This window comes from Nicotiana attenuata, unplaced genomic scaffold (assembly GCF_001879085.1).
Source record: "Nicotiana attenuata strain UT unplaced genomic scaffold, NIATTr2, whole genome shotgun sequence".
In the NCBI taxonomy this organism is placed as follows: domain Eukaryota; kingdom Viridiplantae; phylum Streptophyta; class Magnoliopsida; order Solanales; family Solanaceae; genus Nicotiana; species Nicotiana attenuata.
Window position 1 is genome coordinate 72535 of NW_017671431.1, and position 19838 is coordinate 92372.

A 19838-nucleotide genomic window follows, 5' to 3' on the forward strand; every position below is an offset into this window, starting at 1 on the left:
CTCTCTCTAAACCCTAACCAATATTCCCCCATCTCTTCTTCTCCTTCTTCTTCACTTTTCTCCCATTCAATCCCATCTCCCATTCTCACTCCAGCTCTATTCCTCTACCTCTCCACTCATCCCAGGTATGGCATGCTTCTCCCTTTCTTTTCTTGTATTTTGTTTTAGTTTTTTTTATGTAGTTGAATGTTTAATTGTGTAGTATTTTTGTATAGTTTTTTCTTTTGATTTTCCTTTTGCTTTGTAATGGGTTTTGTGCCTAATGTGTAGTGAAGGGTGTGCATTATGTTCTAGAGATGTGTATGCTTGTGTGTGTAAGACTAGTGTTGTGGGTGGAATGGTGAAGTGCAAATTGTGATTTGGGGGAAGCATTGATGTATTCATGTGAGCTATATGTGTTAGGATAGTGTCTTGCCCACAAGGTGTTTGTGGAATTGCCCCAATAGAGTTATAAGGGCTAATGTGACCATGGTTGTGGTGAAGTCTGAGTAACCACCCATAGTTCACACAACTCACACCCTCACTGATAGGCGATTCTCTGTTTGACAGGTAAAATGCAACCATCTAGAAAGAGACGCACAACAGGGTCCTCCGCTAGTGGACTGGGCAGCTCCTCGAGAGCTAGGGGTCAAGCTAGTGCGGCACAGTTTGACCGCACTGGGTTTGTCTCCCAAACCGGCAGAAGACAGGTACAATGTGAAGGCGTCAAAGAAATTGCTACCGGAGGTGCATATTGACCGGGAAGCTTTGCAAGAGGAATGCCCGAATATCTTTGCTGAGTTGAGGAGGTGTCAGCTGGACATCTTCTTTGAGGAACCAGAGGAGGCAAACATACAGGTCGTGAGGGAATTTTATGCTAACTTCCCGGAACATGAGAATGGGGTCGTCACAGTACGCAATACCCGGGTAAATGCATCCCTCGAAGCCATCCGCAGGGTGTATCGGCTGCCAGTTTTCATGGGGAAACCGACAATTATCATGCTTATAGCAAACATAGTGTCTATTGGGCAAGTCTTCTTGAGACAATATGTATGCCAGACAGAGAGCTCATATGGATAAAGCACCAGATCACACTTAACTCACAGTCTCTCAATTGGGAGGCTAAGTGTTGGCTCACAATTATCAATAGTCGGCTGTTGCCCTCCAGCAATACTACTGATGTCAATCAACCACGAACAGCAGCTATCTACTGTTTCATGACCCACCAGGATTTTGATGTTGCCCAACTCATTCATGAAGAGATGTTCATCCGCTCACCTGAGATACTCAAAGGTTTTTACTTCCCTTCTCTAGTCACCAAGTTGTGTCGTGCTGCTAGAATCCCTGAAAACCTTAGAATTGATGGGAAATTGCCATTGAAAGCCCCGTTCCGGGCGAGCAAAATCACAATTGGGAGAGAACCGGTAGTGATGGTTGAGGATGATGATGAAGCTGACGAGGTGGCTGAGATTGCTGTTATTCCACCACCTCCAAGAACTTATGAGGCAGGCCCATCACAGCCCCGCCGAAGTACCCGCCTGACAACTCTGGAGCAGGAAATGGCTGGCCTCCGCACTTCTGTCACTGACCTGGGCATCAGAGTTGACACTCGGGCCACTCAACAGGCCAGTCAGAGAAAAAGATTATGGGATGGCTTCGAGTGCTAGGACGAGCATGTCACCTCGATCCTGGCACCGTCTCTGATCACGATTGAGATTCAGGGAAGTCCCCTTACCTTACTCTGCTTATTATTTGTTGACATGGGGACATGCCAAATTTTTATGTGTGGGGTGGGGGATGGCTGTTGTTGTAAAAAGTTTGTATAACTGTGTATGATGTTGCTTTCTTTCTTTTTGATTGTTTGGTATTGTAGGGTCATGTAGTCAACTTCGACCTGGCCCGAAGACGGACACCTTTCGACAGGTCTCTTGAGGGACATTAGTCGAAAAAAAGAGAGAATATAAGGACTCTTCCTGATGACGGATATTTGAGACAGTTTCTTGAGGGAAGTTAGTCTAGAGAAAATACCAAAAAAAAATTTTATTTTATTTCTAGGTAGTGTAGTAACTCCCCCTTGATTTTTCTTTGGGCCACGGTTCTTTTCCAAGGGTTTAGCTTGAACCGGGTGTAGGTAGTTTTTGTTTTTGTTTTTTTTACTTTTTAGTTAGTATTGATGGGCTACGAGCCGAAATAGAAAGAGAAACCCTTGGCGTTAATACACCTGAGCACAGTCGACACTAGAGTGTAGCGCCTAGTCTCTGTGGTTGAATCTTGCTAAAATGCCTTAAATTTGTATGTTTGTAACTGACTTGAACACTCAAAAGAGAGTGTATTGATTAACCAATCTGGAGTGAGTCATCTGCCATGTGTGTGTGAGCTGTACTGTATTCTATGCTTTATATTTGATGCCTAGAACTTGCCCTGTGTGTTTGCAAAGCGAAATAGTAGCTTCATTCATTCTTAGAAGTGATATAGGCATTTCTTTGTTAAGCTAGATACATAAAGTAAACCCACCTAATGTAATACATCGTAGTTAACCCCGTTGAGCCTATAAGCCTGTTTCTTTGGCAACCACATTGCGAACCTTACCCAATTGTTTAAATAGCCATCGGTTTGAACCCCGTTTACCTCCCATGAGCACTTGAATGACCTTGACATATACAAAAGCTAAAGTGTGGGGTGGTGGTTTGGTTTTTGATTGGAGCCAATGAAATAGAGGAAAAGTGCAGTTTTGGAAGAGTAAAAGAAGAAGCGCCACGTAAAAAAAAATGAATAAATGTAGTAGTTGATAAGTGGTAGCTTGATACAAATGCACCTAAAGGAATGGTATGTCATAAATAAAATGTGGTGGAACGTCTGGTTGACGTAAGAATGAATTGGAAGGTTAATGTTGTGAGCACATGATTTTTGCCCTATATGAATTACTCCCAGAAATTCAAAACAAAATAACTTTTTCAATGTTTGCGATTTTGTGGATTTTTGTGTTTGTTTGCATTTTGTGTGCATAATTCATAAAAAATACAAAAATAGTATATTTACATTTAGGACCCATATATATATATATATATATATAGCTCTATTAACATTACAAAAATAGAAGAAAATAACAAAAATAGTCCTTTTTGCATTTTTACTTTTAGTTTTCGATTTTTTCTTCCTTAGTTTTTTTTTAATTAGGAGTGAGTTAATCTTTTGAAAATTAGTTAATTTAGTTTTTAGAGTTAAATCAGGTCTTTTTATTTTTTTTTATTTTGTAGTTAACAAAATCTAAAAATGAGAAAAGAAAAGCAAATTCAGAAAATAAAGGTCTTAATAAAAGACCCGACTTTGGGCCAACCCAGTCGCAAACTCATCTCAAACCAGCCCAATTTGGGCCAAACCCAGTCTCAACCCAAAACCAGCCCAAATGCCCGGTCCAGCCTCAACTTAAACGACGTCGTTTGGGCAACTTTCAATCAGGACCGTCGAGGTTTCTTGATCGGACGGTCCTGAAGCCCACATTATTTGATATAAATCTGTCCAAACAGCACCACCCCCCTCAGAACCCCCCTACCCTCACCATCTCTCCGACCTTTCACCGGAACATGTAACGCTGCCGTCCACCGCCGGCCGAAAATCGCCTCCGCCAGCGGCGAGTCTCCGATGGCCACCAAATTTACACCCTATGTTCTCCTTCACCTCCCCGTTCCAAATCCAAGCTCCATTTTTCTCAAATCCTCCCCAAACCCGTCGAATATTGAAGCATTAGCCGCCGGCTCCGCCGTGTCCGGCGGCGCCGCCTCCAAACCCAACCAAAATCACACCCTGTGGTCTCCTCACCCCCCTCTTTCCGAATCCACAACCAATAGTCCTCTAATCATCCCCGCATGGCTCGAAATTTAGATTGAAGATTAGCCTGGAACCCTAATTTTCTCAAGGCTGGGGGTTTGACCATTATAGGGTTTAGCCGTGTGTTTTCTCATGAGAACACACGATTAAACACTAATTTGGTCAAACAATTTCAAAATAATTTGCCCAGGATTTAGCTCAGTTCTGGTAATCAGTTTCTCTCATTTTTTTTAAATTTATTTCTGTCTTTTCTTGGTATTTGATCGTTAGTTTTCTTAGATTTCTTTTCGTTTAGTTTTAGTTTCTTTGATTCAGTTTCAGTTCATATTTTGATTTTTAAATTTCGATTCATGACTCAGTGTTGGTTCGTTTGCATAGATAACATGATTCAGTGTGTGATTAATGTTAGTTTGTTCTCTTAAATCCATGTTTGATTGATAATTGCCAATAGTTTGTTTAATTTGGACTATTAGTAATTAATTCAGGATTAAAAATAGGATTGGTTTAATTGAATATTGTTTGATTACTGCTGAACATGCCAGGGTCCTTGTTATTTAACCTTGGTCACTTCAACCAGGTTAAGAGGGCCTGGAGTTAGTTTAGCCTAGGTTAGTAATTTTAGGGATATTCAGGGATATTTTGGGCATTTAGTGATGGGTTGGAATGCTGTAGGTTGAAATAGAACTTCCTAGAAGCTTCTAGATGGGGTTCAAACTGAAAATTGCAGAAAGATAGGATATTAACTTGAGCAACAAGTTAGGAAATCAAGGGCTAATGTGTTAAAATGAAATCAGGAAGTTACAGTTGATTTTTTCTATAAAAGGGCAGTCCTCTTTGCTTCATGGACAAGTTTTGGAGCCCAAAAATCCCCCCAAACCTCTCCTACAGATCTGAGCCTTTAATTTGAATTTCAAACCAAAAGGAAATCTGACTTCTAAGATCGGAAACTCTCTCCTAGATCTGAGTTTTCTGAAGAAAAACCAAAACAAGCAAAATCCAGTAGAAAATCTCAAAAAAACATATAGAAGTTATAGAAAATCAAAAACAATACTGTTACATTGCATTTTTAGGTGAAACTTGAGTGCTAAGCATTGATTCTCACTTCTTCTGGTCGCTAAAAATGTTTGGTAGTCTACTGATTCTACTCCTGGGTGTATTCAAGTTCAATTGAGACTGTTTTTGGTTGTTGCTGTTGCTGTTGATATCATTCATCAAGTGTGTTAGTTTTCTGGGTTATTGCTGGGTTATATTGGTGCTGTTTGGTTTTGAAATCTTCCTGGACTGGTGATTCTGTTATTCTGAGTGGTTTGCTGCTACTGACCTCTCGTGCTTCTTGTTCTATTTCAAATTCAGGTACACAATAGAATCTCTGCTGTAATTTCGAGCTTGAAAAATGGAATAAAACTGCCAATTTGCTTGATCCTGAAATATGCCTGCTGGATTGTTATACACTAGTAGTTAAAAGGATATTAGATGTAATTGTTTAGCGTAGTTAAATGTTGAGTTGTATATGTATAAACTTTGGACTGTTTTTGGTAGCTTGTGGACTGTAGGATTGATAAATGGATCTGTATTAATTTGAATTTCCTAGGACTGTTAGAAGTTGGGACTGCTGAATTATCATAGTTATTCATATATTTTACTAGTACTGATAGACCACAGTTTGGTTGATTATTTTTGATTTGGTATATCAGGACAACTGAATTTGGAATATGATATTAGCTCAGCCGTGTTAACTCAGTCCTATTTGCGATCATCAGAGTGTATAGGCTTGTTTAAACCTGGAAATAGCATACTCACAATTATATAATTTCACGTACTGCTCTAAAGTGATTAGTTCATCTCAGCAATTCGTTTATAGCTCCAGCCTGCAAATAAATGTCATAATATGTGGTGGTTACACTTAATGGATTGTTGAATTACATACTGAGTACTTAGATTGTCAAGGTGCGTGAGTTGCATATATATGAAATTAGGTTAAAGTTAACATGCATAAATGTGATTGTAAAGGTCAGCTCAATTACTATTTATCATCCATTTGTTGATTTGGTTCTGGATTAAACTGGACATCTCGCCGGTGGGAAATCTTGGGCCTGATTATCATCTGCAAAGTCCACATTTGGGCATCATTCCTTTGCGCTCGATATTGAATCTGTTGAGGGCCAATTTAAAGGGCCCAAAACCCTGAATATCTTAGTAGGGATACTTTGATAGGCTAATTCAGTTAGAACTATTTTCTTTTATTATTAAAGACAAAATAGAAAATCATAGTTGCTTTAGGATTGCCCTTTAATTAATAAAAAGAGATGAGCCTCGTTAAACAAAACACATAAGTGCGGGGCCCTCTTTAAATGGCTATATTGAATACTAAGTATCCGGGACGGGTCGTTTAGCGAATTCCACGGCCTTCCCTAAAGATAATAACACGCTAGCCACTTTAGGCGTGCTTTTAATAACATTACCTTCCTAAATACGGGTGCACATTTATGTGACCCAAATCAAATCTCAACGAAGTCGAAATGTGTCAAAAATCGCGGGTGCATTTATGTGACGTGGTTCGAGACATGTTTTCACGACGTTGCAATTCTCAAAAAATAATAATAATAAAAGCGGTAAAAAGTTAAAAGCACATAGATTAAAACATGTACTAAAATCAAACAAATAAGCGAAATATGATAGTTGATCGACCGTGCTAGAACCACGGAACCCGGGAATGCCTAACACCTTCTCCCGGGTTAATAGAATTCCTTACTCGAATTTCTGGATCGCGGACTGTTAAACAGAGTCATAATTTCCTCGGTTCGGGATTCAACCGGTGACTTGGGACACCATTAATCTCCCAAGTGGCGACTCTGAAATCTTAATAATAAATCCCGTTCCGATTGTCCTTTAAGTGGAAAAACTCCTCTACACCCTGTGGGTGTAGGAAAAAGGAGGTGTGACAAATGTGATTGTATTAAAAGTGCTTAGGGAGGTTAGTCACTATATCCAGATATATCCTACCCATCCCTTAGCCTACATTACAACCAAGTGAAGTCCTAATTGATCTTAGACTGAATAGGCTCGATTAGTAGACTAGTACACTACGGGCAAGCTTATGGTGCATCTTTGTGGCATGTGAATGTTCTCTTTGAGAGTGAGCGAATTTTGTCCATCTGAGTTCCTAATTGTTCGTAATAATATTAATTGTGGAACTACTCTCTTGTGTGATGTGAGGGCATGTGATTCATGAAGGAAAGGTAAGTCTTGACTTTTGTATAGAGTAGTTTGAGTAAGTGCGAATATTGCATGGCATGAAAGACTCGACTTTTGAGGCAAAGGTTGTTCACTACTAGGTGCAACTTTGGTGAATTGTTCATGGTGTAATTCGTTAAGGGGAAAGCTTAGGGAAGGTACTTTGATAGAGTGTGGTGGATTGCTCGAGGACTAGAAATGATTTAAGTGTGGGGTGTTGATAATAGGCTACATAGACGATATTTACACCCTAATTATACCATGCTTTATTGTTGTTTTATAGGCTAAATGATAACAAAATGCTCTAATTGGTGTTCTTTTGCTTCGCAGGGACTAATCCAAGTTAGGAAGAACTATGGAGTGTTTTGGAGTCAATAATGTGAAGAAAACATCCAAAAAAGAAGCACCCGAGTGGAAAGAAGCAAAAAGGGGACTGGATTTGAATCCACCGCAACCGCGGTGGGACCGTGGCAGGCCACAAAATGCAGCCAGAATGTTATGCTCTCACCGCGGTCGCGCCGCGGCCGCGGTGAACTGTACAATTGCCCAGACTCTTGGGGACCAAAGTGTTACTCAGGGAAAACTTGTTCCAAGCCCTTATAAACTCAAGAAGCTTGCCCAAGAAAGTTTTTAAGATGGTTTTTAGACTATTTTGGAGAAAGAACAAGTGTGAGAAGATCAACCAAACATTAGAGTTTTTTCTATCTCCTTTTAATTCTTGCAATTACACATTATGAACAATTTTGTAGTTTTATCTTGTTTTGTTATGAGTAGCTAAACAATTGATCTAGGGTTGATGGAACCAATTGTTGGATGAAGTTTTGACTTAACTTGTTATAATCGAGCCGGATTTATTATATGATTGTTCAACTATGTTTCCTATGGTGATTAATTGAATGGGCCCTTGATTAATCATGTCTAATTGCCTTATATTGCTTGAGAAAGAATATTAGGTTAGACTGCTGTTGAACAACACCACTTTTGGGTAATTGAAGAGATTCATTACTTGAACTTAAAAGTGGGATTAGAGATAACGAAACTTTGGTGGGATAATTCAGAGCTGCACATATTGTTAGCTAGAGTAGTTCGAGCGAATGCTCTAGTAAATTATCGTAGTTGATCGAGAGATAATTACGATAACCCATAGCTCATAATCCTCATAGAGTATTACGGCGAGATTATAGCAAAAGAGTGAAGACCTAAACTAGCAATTGGGGGAATCAATGCCCTAGACCTTTTTACCACTGAATTATCTTTGATTTAGCATATTGTTATTTTTAATATCATTTAAAGTAGTTAAACAAAAACCCAACCTTTATTGATAAAAATATTGCATCTGGAAATTGTTTGAGTTGATAATAGCATTGCCAAGAGTTGTAATAGATAGGTTAATTCCCTGAGTATTCGACTCCGGACTTAAAACCGGACTATATTTGCAACGACCGCTTGTCTTTTAGAAGACATAGTTGGGCGTGATCAATTTACCATTAATAAGTTAATTTATACTATACAAATCTCTATAGTTTGTTTTGGACTTCAACTTTAAAAAAAAATCCTTAAACTTTGTTTTGGGCCAAACACGACAGAGAAAATGAGACGGAGGGAACAAGAATTTTGTCTCAACTACCAATCATTTATCTAATTTAGTCATATTTTCTTTTTTTACACAATAACTAAGTAAAATTTTTTTTAAAAGAATTACAAGAAAATACACTTGACATCACACATAACAAAAAATGGCTCATGTTTTTAAGTTTTACCCGATTTAGCCCATATTGTATATATTTTGAAAGCACTAGCAAATTCAAAATCTATGGAGTTAAATTTGTGTTCTTACATCATTGCTTTCACTTTCTTTTCTTCTAACATCTTCTACATATGCTTCAAGGGGCTTTCACTCTCTTTTCTTCTCACATCTTCTACATATGCTTCAAGGGGCCATCCGCCATTACTGCTTCTCCCCTTGTGTCACCTGGTTGCAATGTAAGAAAATTAAAGAGTATAAGTCCACCATTGAAGGCTATTCAAAGCTTTACTTTCGAAATTATGATTTTTTGAGTTTGTTAGTTGTTTAGATTGGGCGTTGTTCCAATTGACTGAAAATATCAAAAGGAGTCCAAAATTTCAATTTGAAGTGATTTTGAATAGATTTGAGCAAGATTTGAGTTAAATTTCATTAAAGATGCAAGGAAAAAGACAAAGTCAGTTTTTTGTATAATTATGTATAGTATTGTATGATAGTGTATATGGGTGTATAAACACACTTTCATACACCTTTATACAAGCGTCAGTAGATGAACTTCTTCCACGATTTTCAGTTTTCTTATTCAAAACCAGTCCAAATCTCCATTAAATGACTTCAAATTTTATATATAACCTCCTTATGCTATTTCTAACAATTCGAAATACACTCATTCCAAATTTCGCACAAAATCAAATTCGGAATCTAAACCCACATATTTAGGCTTGTTAAAAATCTAATTTTCATCATTCAAATGGATTTGGTTTGTTGAACTAATATTTGATTTATAGTTGCTGGTTCGAAAATTAATTTAAACGTTTGAGCAATCTTTTTTAAAAATTAAATAGTAATTTCAAGAATTTAGATGTTGAATCTTAACCTATTATTTTTGGGCTAGTTGGTTGTAAATTGAAATATGGGCTATAAAATTGAAAAGTAGAGATCCCAATTGTCCTTATGTGAAATTTTCCCAAAAAAATTACCTTGTCGCCCACTTACAACTTGTTTGGATAGTTGTTACTTGTTTTATTGTATCGTATTGTTACTTTAAATATAATATTTGTTTTGATTGTTACTTAAATTTTATTGTATCGTATTGTTAAATTTTTCGTTATGTAACGATGAAACGTGCCACTTTATGGAACGACAGATTTGATGTGTTCACGTTGTTACTTTATTTTTTTCCTCTTATCTTGCCCTTCCTTATTATTAAATAATTGTCACGACCCGAATATCCCTCCGTAGGACGTCGTGATGGCACCTAGTATCTAAGACTAGGCAAGCCTACAATTTCGGAACAACTGAAATAATAAATGAAATAACGACTAAACTTCAACAAATATATATATAACTAAAAATGCCATTAGGCATGTACAAGTAAAATCAACAACTCCGAGTAAAAACAACTCTCAAAACCCAGTAGTCAAAAGCTACAAGCTCTAAAGAATGTACTAATTGTCTCTATACATTAGCATCTAAGGGAATAAAGAAAAAGACAACATAGCAGGGGATTTCGAGGTCTGCAGACGCTGGCAGATATATCTTGAACTCTTCAACCAGCAGCACGCACGCTCCGAATATCAGGGCTGGTAGGATGTACCTGGGTCTGCACATAAAGATGTGTAGAAGCTTAGTATGAGTACACCACAATGGTACCCAGTAAGTGCCAAGCCTATCCTCGGTAGAGTAGTGACGAGGTCAGGTCAGGGCCCTACTGGAATATAAGAAATAAGGCCGAAGACGAAAATGATAAAAAGGAATGGCAGGTAAATGAAACAGTAAGAATGAACAGAAAGCAATAACTCAGGAAAAACAGGAAGACAATTACAACACTTAAGGAAAAGAACATCTTACAAGTTAAGGAACAACAACAACAACAAACAACACAGCACAAATAGGAAATTAACAGGGGCGCTCCCGAGGTATCGCCTTGTAGTCCCAAAAGTAAATATACAAAAGGGGCACTCCCGAGGTACCGCCTCGAAGTCCCAAAAGTAAATATGCAACAGTGGCACTCCCGAGGTACCACCTCGTAGTCCCAAAAGTAAATATCTCAACAATTACGGAATCAAGGAGAAATAGGTAATTTAACTAAGCATGTTGTACAATTTCGACTGAGAGATGAAACACGTAGATATGTGAGGTTAGACTAAACATGAAGACTACACATGCTGGAATAGGTCATTTAAGATATAAACATGGTACTACTTAGTAAAAATTGGATTTTTCAACATTTAGCCTGTGTACGCACTCGTCACCTCGCGTACATGGCACTCACATATAACAAATTGTTACAACAGTACCAAATCCTAATGGCATTTCCCCCACACAAGGTTAGACAAGTCACTTACCAAACCAAGCTCAATCAGTCAATAAGAATGCCTTTTCATCGACTTTACAACTCCGAATAGCCCAAATCCAGCCAAAAGTAATTTCATACTATAAATATAACTATAAGAAACTAATCTAATTAATGAAATCAAGACTTTAACAAGAAATTGGAAAATCACCCCAAAATGTTGACCTGGACCCACGTCTCGGAATCGGGTAAAAGTCACAAAATCAAAACATCCGTTCAACCACGATTCCAACAATATCAAAGTTACTCAAAGCCGATACCAAAACCTCGATCAAAACCTCAAAATTCGATCTAGCAACCTCATACCTTTTCCCCCAATTTTACAACCCAAAACCTTAATTAAATGAAGAAATTAACGATAGATTAGTGGAATATAACCAAAAAGGACTCAAGAATCCTTAACCAAATGTTTCCTCTAAAAATCCCTCAAATTTTCGCCTCAACCCGAGCTCTCTAGGTCCAACAATGGATAATGAAATCAAACCATCGAACATAACCTTTTCCGCCCAGTGATCTTACACCTGCGGGCACCCAGTCGCACCTGCGACACCGCACCTGCAGAGCAACCATCGCAGGTGCGGATTCCACTTATGGCCAGGGTTTCCTCTTCTGTGAACCAGGGTTCACACCTACAAGCCCGCTTCTGCAGAGAACCTTTCGCTTCTGCGACCCTGGCCCAGGACGGCCTCATCCGCTTCTGCGATCACATCTCCGCATCTGCGGATGCGCAGATACGGCTCTTCCTTCGCACATGCGACCCCAACTGGGGCAAACCAGCCTCGCTCCTGCGGCCACATGCTCGCTTCTGCGAGTCCGTACCTGCGGCCAATCCCACCACAGGTGCAATGACACCAGAACAACAGTGCTTTAGCAAATCTTCCAACTCCAACTCGATCCGTTAACCATCTGAAATCAAACCCGAGGCCCTCGGGACCTCAACCAAACCTACCAACAAGTCCTAAAACATCATACAAACCTAGTCGAGCCTCCAAATCATATCAAACAACGCTAATAACACGAATTGCACCCCAATTAAAGCTTAATGAACTTTTGTACTTCTAACTTCTATATCTGATGTCGAAACCTATCAAATCACGTCCAATTGACCTCAAATTTTGCACACAAGTCACATCTGATATTACGGACCTACTCCAACTTCCAGAATCGGAATGCGACCCCGATACAAAAAAGTCCACTCCCAATCAAACTTCCTAAAAACCTTCCAATTTCCAACTTTCGCCAAATAACGCCGAAATGACCTACAGACCTCCAAATCCACATCTGGATGCGCTCCTAAGACCAAAATCACCATACAGAGCTATTGGAATCGACGAAACTCCATTCCGGATCGTCTACACACAGGTTAAACTATAGTCAACTCTTACAACTCAAACTTCAAACTTAGGGACTATATGTTGCATTCCACTCCGAAACTCTCCCGAACCCAACACCAAGCACGCTGGCAAGTCAAGTAAGCATAAAATGAAACACAAGGAGCAATAAATAGGGGATCAGGGTTCATACTCTCAAAAAGACCGGCCGCTTTGTTACATCATCCCCCTCTTAAACAATCATTCGTCCTCGAACGAGTATAGAGACATACCTGAAGTGGTGAAAAGATGACAGTAATGGCTGCGCTTATCATGCTCGGTTTTCAAAGTCGCCTCCTCAACTCTCTGACCCCTCCACTGAACCTTCGCTGAAGCAATGTTCTTCGACCTCAATTTTCGAACCTGCCTGTCCAAAATGGCAACCGACTCCTTAACATAAGATAAGTCCTTGTCCAACTGGACTTAGCTGAAATCTAACACATGAGACGGGTTGCCGTGATACTTCTGTTGTATAGAAACGTTGAATACTGGATGAACTCCTGCTAGATTGGGAGGCAAGGCAATCTTATAAGCAACCTCCCCAACTCGCTGCAACACCTCAAACGGGCCAATGAACCTTGGGCTCAACTTGCCCTTATTCCCGAACCTCATAACACCCTTCATGGGAGAAATCCGGAGAAAGACCCACTCCCCAACCATGAATGCAACATTGTGAACCTTTCAATCCGCATAACTCTTTTGTCTGGACTGGGCTGTACGAAGTCGATCCTGAATCTCTAACCTTCTCCAAAGCATCCTGAACCAAGTCTGTACCCAATAGCCTAGCCTTGCCCGGCTCGAACCAACCCACTGGAGACCGACACCGTCTACCATAGAAAGCTTCATACGGGGCCATCAGAATGATCGACTGATAATTGTTGCTGTAGGCAGACTCCACGAGTGGCAAGAACTGATTCCAAGAACCCCCAAAATCCATCACACATGCACGGAGCATATCCTCCAGTATCTGAATAGTGCGCTCGGACTGCCCATCCGTCTGAGGGTGAAATACTATGCTTAACTCAACCCGAGTACCTAACTCATGCTGTACGGCCCTCCAGAACTGCGATGTAAACTGTGTACCCCGGCAGAGATGATGGATACCGGTATGCCATGAAGCCCGACAATCTCGAGGATATAAACTCGAGCCAACTGCTCAGAAGAATAAGTAGTCATTACTGGAATGAAATGAGCCGACTTGGTCAACCTATCCACAATCACCCAAACTGCATCAGACTTCCTCTGAGTCCGTGGAAGCCCAAGAACAAATTCCATAGTGATCCGCTCCCATTTCCACTCTAGAATCTCTAGCTTCTGAAGCAATCCACCTAGCCGCTGATGCTCATACTTCACCTGCTGACAATTTGGGCACCAAGCTACATACTCTACTATGTCCTTATTCATTATCCTCCACCAATAATGCTACCTCAAATCCTGATACATCTTCACGGCATCCAGGTGAATGGAATACTGCGAACTGTGAGCCTCCTGGAGAATCAACTCACGCAAACCATCTACATTGGGCACACATAGCCTGCCCTGCATCCTCAATGCACCGTCATCTCCATTAGTAACCTACTTAGCATCACCATGCTGAACTGTGTCCTTAAAAATAAGTAGATGGGGGTCATCTTACCGACACTCCCTGATACGATCATAAAGTGAAGACCGATAAACCACACAAGCCAAAACTCGACTCGGCTCAGAAATATCCAATCTAACAAACTGGTTGGCCAAGGCCTGAACGTCCAATGCCAATGGCCTCTCTACTGCTGGTAGATATGCTAAGCTGCCCATACTCTCCGCCATGCGACTCAAGGCATCGGCCACCACATTGGCCTTCCTGGGGGGGGGGGGGTATAGAATAGTGATATCATAATCCTTAAGCAGCTCTACTAACCTCCGCAGGTGCAAGTTAAGATCCTTCTGTTTGAAAAGATGCTGTAAATCTAGTGATCGGTGTAGAGATCTCACAAGGGACGCCGTACAAATAGAATCTTCAAGGCATGAACAATAGCTGCTAACTCAAGGTCGTGGATAGTTCTTTTCATGCGCCTTCAGCTGTCTTGAAGCATAGTCAATCACCCTATCATCCTGGATCAACACCGCACCGCGACCAATATGCGACACATCATAATAAATAGTATAAGACCCCGAACCTGTAGGCAATACCAATACTGGGTTGTAGTCAAAGCTATCTTTAGCTTTTGAAAGCTCTCCTCACAATCCTCTATCCACCTGAACGAAGCACCTTTCTAGGTCATCTGGGTGATAGGTGTTGCAATAGATGAGAAACTCTCAACAAATCGACGGTAATACCCCACAAAACCAAGGAAATTCCGGATCTCCGTAGTTGAGGACGGTCTGGGCCAACTCTTCACTGCTTCAACCTTTTTCGGGTCCACCTTCATCCCCTCACTCAACACTACGTGACCTAAAAATGTCACTGAATCTAGCCAGAACTCACACTTTGAAAATTTTGCATATATCTTCCTTTCTCTCAAAATCTGAATCAGAGTCCTCAGATGCTGCTCATAATCCTCCCGACTCCGGGAGTACACCGGAATGTCGTCAATACATATAATGATGAATGAGCCAAGATAGGGCTGGAATACACTGTGCATCAAGTGCATGAATGCTGCTGGGGCGTTGGTCAGCCCAAATGGCATCACAAGGAACTTATAGTGACCATATCGAGTCCTGAAAGCAATCTTCAGGATATCTGGCTCTCGAATCTTCAACTGATGATAACCCGAACGTAAGTCAATCTTGGAAAACACTCTGGCACCCTGTAACTGATCAAATAGGTCGTCAATACGAGGCAATTGATACTTGTTCTTCACTGTAACTTTGTTCAATTGGCGATAATCAATGCACATGCGCATAGAACCATCCTTCTTCTTCTTCACAAACAAGACTGGAACACCCCAAGGTGGCACACTGGGCCGAATGAAACCCTTATCTTGCAACTGCTCCTTTAACTCATTAAACTCAGGCAGAGCCATATGATATGGAGGAATAGAGATGGGCTGAGTGCCCTGTAACAAATCAATCCAAAAGTCGATATCCCTATCGGGAGGCATGCCCGAAAGATCTGCTGGAAATACATCTGGATAATCCTCACTATCGGAACTGACTCAATGTAGGGGTTAATACTGACATCTCTCACATAAGCTAGATACGCATCACACCCCTTCTCAACCATTCGCTGAGCCTTTAGAAATGAAATTAGCTTTACTAGGAGTATAATGTAAGTTACCTCTCTACTCTAACCGTGGTAATCCTAGCATAGCTAGTGTCACGGTCTTGGCGTGACAATCAAGAATAGCATAATGGGGCGACAACTAGTCCATGCCCAAAATAATATCAAAGTCTACCATATTGAGCAATAATAAATCGGCTCTGGTCTCTGAACCACTAAGAACAACCAAACATGACCGATACATACGGTCAACAACAATAGAATCTCCCATAGGTGTAGATACATAGACATGAGAACTCAAAGAATCACGGGATACACCCAAATACGAAGCAAGATGACACATCGGATAAGTGGAGCCTAAATCAAATAAGACTGGCGCATCTCTATGACAGACCGGGACGATACCTGTAATGACAAAGTCGGATGCAACTGCCTCCGTCCGAGTAGTAAGAGCATAATATTTGGCCTGGCCTCCCTCTCGAGGGCGACCTCTACCTGCCCGACCTCCACCTCGAGTTGGCTGAGAAAGTGGAGTGGTAGCTGGAACTGTAACCATAGCTTGAGGACCCGGTGGAGCAAGCGGTGCCTGAGTAGTATGTGGAGGTGCACCCCTCCCGAGTCTGGGGCAATACCTCACCACATGGCGAGTGTCACCACACTCAAAACAAGCTCTCGGAGGATGTGGCTGCTATGGCTAGCTCAGTCCTGATCGGCTGGATTGACCGCTGAAAACACCCCGTGCAGGAGGTGCACTAGACAATGGCGGTGCATAATAGGGAGCCTGGGGCCTAGGAGTGGCCGGAATACCGCTGGCCGATGGAAGTGCTGAATGAACAGGGAGAGTCACATAGCCCCTACCATGATGAGCTGCAGCTGGGGCACGAGTACCACTATAAGTGCCAGACTCTCGAAACCTCTTGGCCTCTATCTCCTGAATCAGCATACCCTCCAATCTCCTAGCCATTCCGACTACCTACTGATATGTGATGTCCATCTCCAACCCTTGGGCCACGTTAAATATGATACTGGGTTGAGCCCCTTGATAAATCGACGGACCCACTCTTGAAATGTAGCAACCAAGGCTGGTGCATGCCTAGCCAAATCACTGAACCGAACTGCATACTCTGACACAGTCATAGAACCCTGGCGCAACTGCTCAAACTCTACAAGCCATGCATCTCTATGACTCTGGGGAACATACTCCCTCAAGATCATATCCGAGAACTAAGTCCATATGAGTGAAGCTGCCTCGGCCAGACTACCTAACTCATATGCACGTGACCACTGATAGGTGCTCCTTTAAGCTGGAACGTAGTGAAACAAACCCCACTCGACTCCGCAACACCCATAGTACGGAGGATACGGTGGCACCCCTCAAGAAAACCCTGGGAATCCTCTGATGACAAGCCACTGAAAGTCGGAGAGTGCAACTTCTTGTACCACTCGAGCCTGAGCTACTCCTCCTTAGAAACTGCGGCCTTAGCCTCGGGCCAAAGTGGGGCTACCGGCTGCACTAGTATGACCTCTAGAACGTGGTCGACCTGAACTCGCTGCTCTGGGGTGCGGGCAGCGGGAGTCTGTGCTCCTCACCCGGCCTGAGATGTGGCAGGAGCAAGTGGGATCAACCCTGCCTGAGCTAAAATACCAAACCTGCTCAGAAACTAGGCGAGGGTCTTCTGAAGAGCTGGTGCAGTAAGAGGCGTCTCAGGTGCTTGCATCCAACTAGAGCTACTGGTGGCTCCTCTGTAGCAGCTCGTGCGGGTGCTTTGGCTTCACCATGTGGACGTCCCCGGCCTCTACCCCGACCCCGGCCTCTCGCGGCTCCAGAAGGGGGAGGGGGTGTCTGGTCATCTGATTTGGTTGTACGTGTTCTCACCATCTGTGAGAGAATAAAAGACAGAAGTTTAGAATTCTTAAGTCAAAAATTTCGTAACTTTTTCCTAACAGTTCCATAGCATCCCAAAGATAAGTACAGACGTCTCTGTACCGATTCGCGAGACTCTACTAAACCTGCTTGTGACTCATAACACCTATGAACCTAGAGCTCTAATACCTATTTGTCACGACCCGAATATCCCTCCTTAGGACGTCGTGACGGCACCTAGTCTCTAAGACTAGGTAAGCCTAACAATTTCGGAATAACTGAAATAATAAATGAAATAATGACTAAACTTCAACAGATATATATATATATATATATATATATATATATATAACTGAAACTGCTGCTCAACATGTACAAGTAAAATCAACAACTCCGAGTAAAACCAACTCCCAGAACCTGGTAGTCATAAGCCACAAGCTCTAAGGAATGTACTATCTATCCCTATATATCATCATCTAAGGGAATAAAGAAAAAGACAACATAGCAAGCATAGAGGGGGACTCCGAGTTCTACGGAGGCTGGCGGATATACTTTGAAGTCTCCAAGCACCAACACGCACGCTCCTAATATAGGGGCTGGTAGGATGTACCTGGGTTAGCACAAAAAGATGTGCAGAAGTATAGTATGAGTACACCACAATGGTACCCAGTAAGTGCCAAGCCTAACCTCGGTAGAGTGGTGACGAGGTCAGGTCAGATCCCTACTGGAATATAAGAAATAAGGCGGAAAGCAAAATGATAAAAAGGAATGGCAAGTAAAAGAAACAGTAAGAATGAACAGAAAGCAATAACTTAGGAAAAACAGGAAGACAATTACAACACTTAAGGAAAAGAACATCTTACAAGTTAAGGAACAACAACAACAAACAAATAACACAGCAAAAATAGGAAATCAACAAGGGCGCTCCCGAGGTACCGCCTCGTAGTCCCAAAAGTAAATATGCAACAGGGGCACTCCCGAGGTACCGCCTCGTAGTCCCAAAGTAAATATACAACAGGGATGCTCCCGAAGTAGCACCTCGTAGTACCAAAAGTAAATATCTCAACAATTAAGAAATCAAGGAGAAACATGTATTTCAACTAAGTAAGTTCTACAATTTCTACTGAGAGATGAAACACGTAGACATGTGAGGTTATACTAAACATGAAGACTACACATGCTGGAATAGCTCATTTAAGATATAAACGGGGTACAACTTAGCAAAAGCTAGATTTTTCAACATTTAGCCTGTGTACGCACTCATCACCTTGTGTACACGGCACTTGATCGGTTCCAAGCCTGTACCGCTATCGAATGGCAAGGATGGTCAATGCAGTTTTACCTTACAAATGCCAGGATCGATTTCCACAGGGAGCCAATTGATTTGGAGTTAGGTATCTAACTAATCTAGATGTGCGTGTTGTTTCAAATTGCACCTCCAAACATGGTCATGATTGATTACACTTGTAATGTTATACTATAATATGCTAGAGTAAGATAAGTACACTATTTTATTAGTTGTTTTCAAGGATTAAAAGGGACTAGGGTAGTGACTTCCGCCTAGGTGGATATCTAACAGGTATCGAGAATTTAGGGCAAGCTTGTTATGATTGGGGTCGTGATTGTTACACCCCACATTTTCGTACATGAAAATACGCCATAAATAAATTAATGAGAGCTCGGAAAAGAGATGTCACGTCCCGCAGTACACATTACGACGATGTTGCACCCTGTAGTATTGTACGTTAAATTTGTCGTAAGGTAATTGACATCAGTCCAAGGAAAAGTTTATTCGGAGATTATAAGGATTATGCTATTTGAAACAAGCAATAAGTAAATTCGTGAAGGTGAGAGGGGAAGCAAGTCAAAGGAAACGAATTTTCGTCAAGGTTTGGCATTTGGGATAAAATACGGGTCGAGCGATAATACCCGATAATTATGAACTGGTACCATGTAAGATACCATATGACCACGATAGTATAATATATAAATTATATAAAAAGTATATTAAAAATAAGTAAAATTTTAAGTAATTTGAGATAATTTTTAATTATACGGGTAATTGATTAATTACCGGATAACATGACATTACCCTGTTAACTATTAAATTATGGGATAAGGCTAACACCCCTCCCCAAAACGTGGCAGGCCCCTCATGTAACTTAAGATGACTCTTAAGTAATTTTGATAGGTGGCAACTCATTTAGCAAAGAAAGGGACACATCCTTTCCATGCAATTCTTACCATCAGAATTGTATTAG